Here is a 6,000-nt window from a genome sequence, read left to right as displayed (position 1 = left end):
TGCTGAGTCCATTTTATGTCTGAGAAATACAGAATGGTGCAAGAGCTAGTTAAGAGGAGAACTGAGGGTCTTAAAAATAAGACTAGGCACACATAACCGAATATTCAGTGGAACAGGTTGGTTGCCAAACTTTTGAGGTCATGAAAATAGCATTTCAAGGAAGTCAAAGACTGGCAAGTCTGCTCTGCCATTTAACACAATCCAACTTCAACTCCATCTTCCTGCCCAATCCTCGTAGCATTTGATACATTGAGAGACCAACAATTTGTTTATCCCAGTCTTTGTTACTATGGTGGAGCATCCACAGCCATTTGGGGCACATAATTCCCTAGATTTACAATCTTTTGAGTAATTTCTTTTTGTCACAGTCCTAATAATGCATCCTTTTCTGAAGCCCTGTGTTTTTAGATTTCTCGACCAATGGAAAGAATCTCTCAGCATCTACCTGAGTAGCTCTTTCAGAGTCTTGTATGTCACTCATCCCCTCATATGTACCCAATTTACTCAGCTACTCATCACTGAACAACCCCTCATCGCAGGGATCAATCTAGTGAATGTTTGCCACACATCTCGCCACATCCCATGTCATTCAGACCCCTGTAAGACTCTCCACATAGTGTTTCCCACTTCCAGACATCCTACTCTCCTCTACAAAACCAAGTGCAAGACATGCATCAAAAATAAATTCCTATAATACCTTTCAAAACCATAGACACCACAATGTATTTTACAGCACTTTTGAAGTGTAGTCATTGCTGTAATGTAGGAACTTTAGGAGCTAATTTCCATTTTGTGCATGTATTTTGATGTTTCCCACTTTTGCAAGGCATAGAAGATTATATGGTGGTCATGGTTAGTGCCATTTTTAGAGAATTTGTCTCAACCAATCAAGGTGACACATTGTGGGTAGCAGGTAAATTATTTAAAGTTTTTTTTCTAAAGCCCATTGTGCAGTATCTCTGATAGAAGAGAAAACAACTCCCTTTGATGATGCAATCCCCTACACAATAACACCAGACAATAGCACTCTGCAAGTTGGAAATCCTGTCTCTAAGCAGTATCAGGTATAATTTGTCTGTTAAGCCTCAATAGTTGCTCATTTATTTATAAAGTGGAACAGTTTCACTGTTGCAATGAACTTCAATATCAGTATAATGAAGGCAAGGTTAACAAGTTTCTTCTTAGCAAACCTTCAGCATAAATAGATACAATCTGAGAATATGAATGCGCTTTTTTTATTAGTCTGTTTTTAAAAATTATTTATCTAAAAGAAATGTTTATTTGCTAATTGCTGGTCCTTACATTTATTGCTGTCAATTATTTTAATCCTTGCCCCTTTTCCAAGCTCCATCCAGAGCCCAATTTTGAATATTACAGAAGGCGACAATTCTGTAATTGCAACTTGTTTTACTTGTCTCACTTATGGTCCAGAGTTTGTGGAATTTTATTGTACTTTTAAAGGGTTTTTTAAAATTCATAATTATATAAAGTAGTTTGCTGTGTGGTTTTTTTTACGTTATATAGATTCTATGAACCGGATTTTCGCTAACAAGGAAGAAATTTCAACTTTAGATGTGACTGATCTGTGTCCATATAAGTGACATCTGTATGCATTAGTTTCACTTCAAGGAGGTGAACTGGGGGCCACTGACCCCAGAGGCAGTTCAGATGTAGTCACTGAGATGGCAGGTGCCAAGGAGATTTGGTATGAAGGTTTGCCCCATTTCTCTTGAACTCTGTCCTAGTTGTCTTAAAGACCTTCTAGCCCTCAACCTTCATGCAACCTAAGGCCACAGAACCAATGAACCCCAAACAGCAAAATGGGTATTCATGAAAAGCTCATAAAAAAACACTGACTGAGAAATCTTTTTGACAGAATTTGTAGCAATTACAACCTTACAGAAGTGTTGATTGAACAGATCCTTTATAGTATCAATAATAAAAGCTTTACCTCACTTCACGTCTCTTAATCTTGTCCAAATAAGCATGCAGACTTTAAAACAACAGATCAAAGAAAGAATAATTTATTACAACCTCAGTAAATGTTGACCAATAAAAGCTAACAGTCCACTTCAGCAGATCTGGCTGTGTTACACCACAGTTAGAGTCATACAGTCAGAGATGTACAGCGCAGAAACAGACCCTTCGGTCCAACTCGTCCATGCCAACCAGTTATCCTAACCTAATCTCATCCTATTTGCCAGCACCTGGGCCATATTCCTCTAAATCCTTCTTATTCAGATGCCCTTTAAATGCTGTAATTGTACCAGCCTATACCACATCCTCTGGCAGTCATTCCACACATGCACCGCCCTCTGCGTGAAAAAGTTGCCCCTTAGGTCCCTTTTATATCTTTCCCCTCTCACCCTAAACCTCTGCCCTCTAGTTCTGGACTCCCCCACCCCAGGAAAATGACCTTGTCTATTTATCCTATCCATGCTCCTCATGATGTTATTAACCTCTATAAGGTCACCCCTCAGCATCATGCTCCAGGGAAAACTGTCCCAGCCTATTCAGCCCCTCACTATAGCTCAAATCTTCCAACCCTGCTAACATTATTGTAAATATTTTCTGAACCCTTTCAAGTTTCACAACATCATTCCGATAGGAAGGAGACCAAAATTGCATGCAATATTCCATCTGCTCTGTCAAAAACACTTCTAAGTCTACCCTAGTAAGCAATTACGATACTACCGTGCTGTTAACAGACCTTGGAGACTCCCTGAAGAGATTAATTGAGATCAGTAAAATACTCACCATTGTTGACAGTTATCTTGTTAAGAGTAGCATGCATTGTCAATCTAAATAAGAACACTTGGTAGGACTTTAGAGAACCAGGCAAGTCACAACCATAGGTATTGAAATCAGCAGTAGGTCAGGTGGAATCTTTAGAATCAGAAATAGAATTAACATTTCCTGCACAATGAGATTTACCAACTCAGAATTGTAGTGATTTCGGAGATTTTATCACAGCTTACATCAATATGCCCCTCATTCACATGTGGGTCACCTGACAGCTCATTCTTCATAAAATCTCTCCTTCTTCAGCTCTTTTGGAAAGGCAACAGGTTCTTTGTTGCCAGATTAATAGTAGAACCAAGCGATCAAATGCCGCAAAGTTTAAAAAAAGAGAATCAAATAAAATGGAAAAGTATATAGAAATAATTTAAAGTCCCATCATTGCAAAGAGGGAGCATGTGAAGAGAGTGGCAACTAAGATAGAAAAGAATCCTCAAGCCTTCTACAGGTATATCATGCTAAATGGTGGTAAAAGGGGTAGGACTGATTAGAAACCAAAAAGAGATTTACACATGGAAGCAAAGATATGACATTCAATGAATAATTTGCATCCATCTTAATCAATGAGGAAAATGTTATCCAGTCAATGGTGAAAGAAGAGGAAATGAAGTAGCTAGAAGGGGTAACGTTGATGAGGAGATATTGAATAGGCTTGTGAATTGAATTTTGACAGGGCACTAAGGTTAAATGATGTACATCTAAGGATAATGGAGTAAAAGAATGAAAATTATGGAGACACTGGCGATATGTTTTCAGCTTTCCTTAGGCTGGTGCTACCAGAGGACTGGAAAATTACAAATATTATGTCCTTGTTCAAAAAAACAGTTAAAGATAAGCCATCAACTGCAAAAATGGAGTTGTTTTACCTTTGGTGTTAGGAAAACCTGGAAATAATAATTTGGGACAAAATTAGTAACCAAGTGGACTAATGTGTTCACCTAGGAAGAGATGGCTTTAATTTTTTAAGGGAAAATCATGCTTAACTGACATTTTGGAATTTTTGATGAAGTGAGCTGAATTCCAGAGGTGGCATAAGAGTGATTGCTTGTGACATCATGGCAAATTGATTGGCACACATCCATAAACATTCACAACCTCCAACACTGATGCTCAGCAGCAGCAGTATCTAAAAGATTCACAGGAGCTATTCAGCAAGACTCCTTAGACAACACCTTCCACACCCATGATCAGTAACATCTGGAAGGACAAAGGCAACAGATATATTGGAACCCCGCTATTTGAAAATAGCTATTTATCATCCTAACTTGGAAATATATCCCCTTTCCTTCACTGTTGCTGGATTAAAATCCTGGGACTCTGTCCCTAACATAATTGCGAGTGCACATACACCGTATTGACTGCAGCAGTTGAAGGAGGCAGCTCAATATCACCTGCCCCAATTACGGGTGTGCATCAAATGCTGCCTGAGCCAGCGAAGCCCACAAATTCTGAATTAAGAAAAAGGCAGTTGATCCAGAGAATGCTGTTGATGTAGTTAATGCCCATGATCTTCTAAAATACATTTTATATTTTAAAAAACCCAATGAACTATGGATGCTAGAAATCAGAAACAAAAACAAAAAATTCTGGTGAAACTTAGCAGGTCTGGCAGTATCTTTGGAAAGAAAGCAGTTAACATTTCGGGTCCAGCCACCCTTCTTCAAACTGGATTCAAAACAGTTTCTGTTTCTGTAGGCATTTTGTACAGTTCTGCACAACAGACTTGTGAGTAAATTTCAAGCTCATGGAATAAAAGGGACAGTAGCAATGTGGATACAAAATTTGCGAAGTGATAGGAAACTGACACTAGTGGTTAATCCATGTTTCTCAAGCTTTGAAAAGGTTTATCTTGATAAACTTTGGTGGGCAGGGAGTAATTTCAAAATTTGTAGCTGATATAAACTTTGGGGAAGCAATGTAAATTGTGTAGAGGATGGTGTAGAATTTCAAAAGCACATAGACAAACTAGTGGAATGGGTGGATGGGAGTGAAGAAAATTCAATACAGAGAAGTGTGGGGTGATGCATTTTGGTGGACCATATGAAATAAAAGGTACAATTCTAAAGGGGTCTATGTATAAGCCATTTAAGGGGGCAGGATGCATTAAGAAAGCAGTTAATGAAATTTACAATAACCTAATCTTTAGTAACAGAGGTGTAGAGTACAAGAGCAAGGTTATGATAAATTTATATAAGACACTTGTTTATCCTCAGTTGCAGTATTGTGCATGGATCTCACAGACATAGAGTCACAGAGTTTTCTTGAACTGAAGGAGGCCCATCAGCCCATTGTGTCTGCACCAGTCATCAAGCGACTATCTATTCTGATCCCACTTTCCAACAGTGGGGAAGGGGTAGGGAGTCAGTTCCCAGGTCAGGGTCCAACAGGAATGAAGGGATGGTCAAGCCCCTGGGTGTGGAGGGAGTAATAGGACAGAGTCTGGAGGGGTGTTGTGGTCTGGGGTGAAGTGTGGTTGGGGGGCTATAAAGTAAGAATGCTGTCTGTTAGATATTCTAACTTTTCCTGAGTAACTGTTTCACTTTATTTCATTTCATCCCTCCCAAGTCTATGATTCAAATTGAGACTTTCAGATGATTCCAGGCATAGACGAATTGCCCAGCGGAAAGAAGATTTCCTGGGCAATTCCTTCAGAGTGTTACAATGGGCTTACGCTAAGTCATTGTCTGCAACTTCCACCTATCCTTGAACCACAACTAAACAAAACAAAATCCCAAAGAACTGCAGATATTGAAGATCAGAAACAAAATGTTTTGGGCCCAGTGATCTGTTCTGACAGTGGGATGGCTGACATTAACTCTGCTTTCGCTCCACAGATGCTGCCAGACCTGCTGAGATTTTCCAGCAAATTATTTTTGTTTCTGGAATAACAACTATCTGGCCAATGGAAAATACGGGCCATTGATGTGGATCTTGCTATGGGAATGGCAATTAAAATGTAGCAACTTTGAGGTCACAACCATGTGGAAAGTAATGTGAAAACCTGAGGTTATTCTCGACCCTTCCAGAGGCTGCACCTTTGAGGTGCCGTCAAAGTGAAATTCCTCATCCAGCAGTGAACTCACAAGGCTTCCACGTTTCTGCTGAAAACAAAAAATGCTGCAGATAACAGTAGGTCAAACAGCATCCATGAAGAGAAAGCAAGCTAATATTTCAGCTCTGATGTTAAAAGCTTGAAAGTTA

The sequence above is a fragment of the Hemiscyllium ocellatum genome, chromosome 1, assembly GCF_020745735.1.
Source record: "Hemiscyllium ocellatum isolate sHemOce1 chromosome 1, sHemOce1.pat.X.cur, whole genome shotgun sequence".
Lineage (NCBI taxonomy): Eukaryota > Metazoa > Chordata > Chondrichthyes > Orectolobiformes > Hemiscylliidae > Hemiscyllium > Hemiscyllium ocellatum.
Note: the sequence above shows the minus strand (reverse complement) of the source record.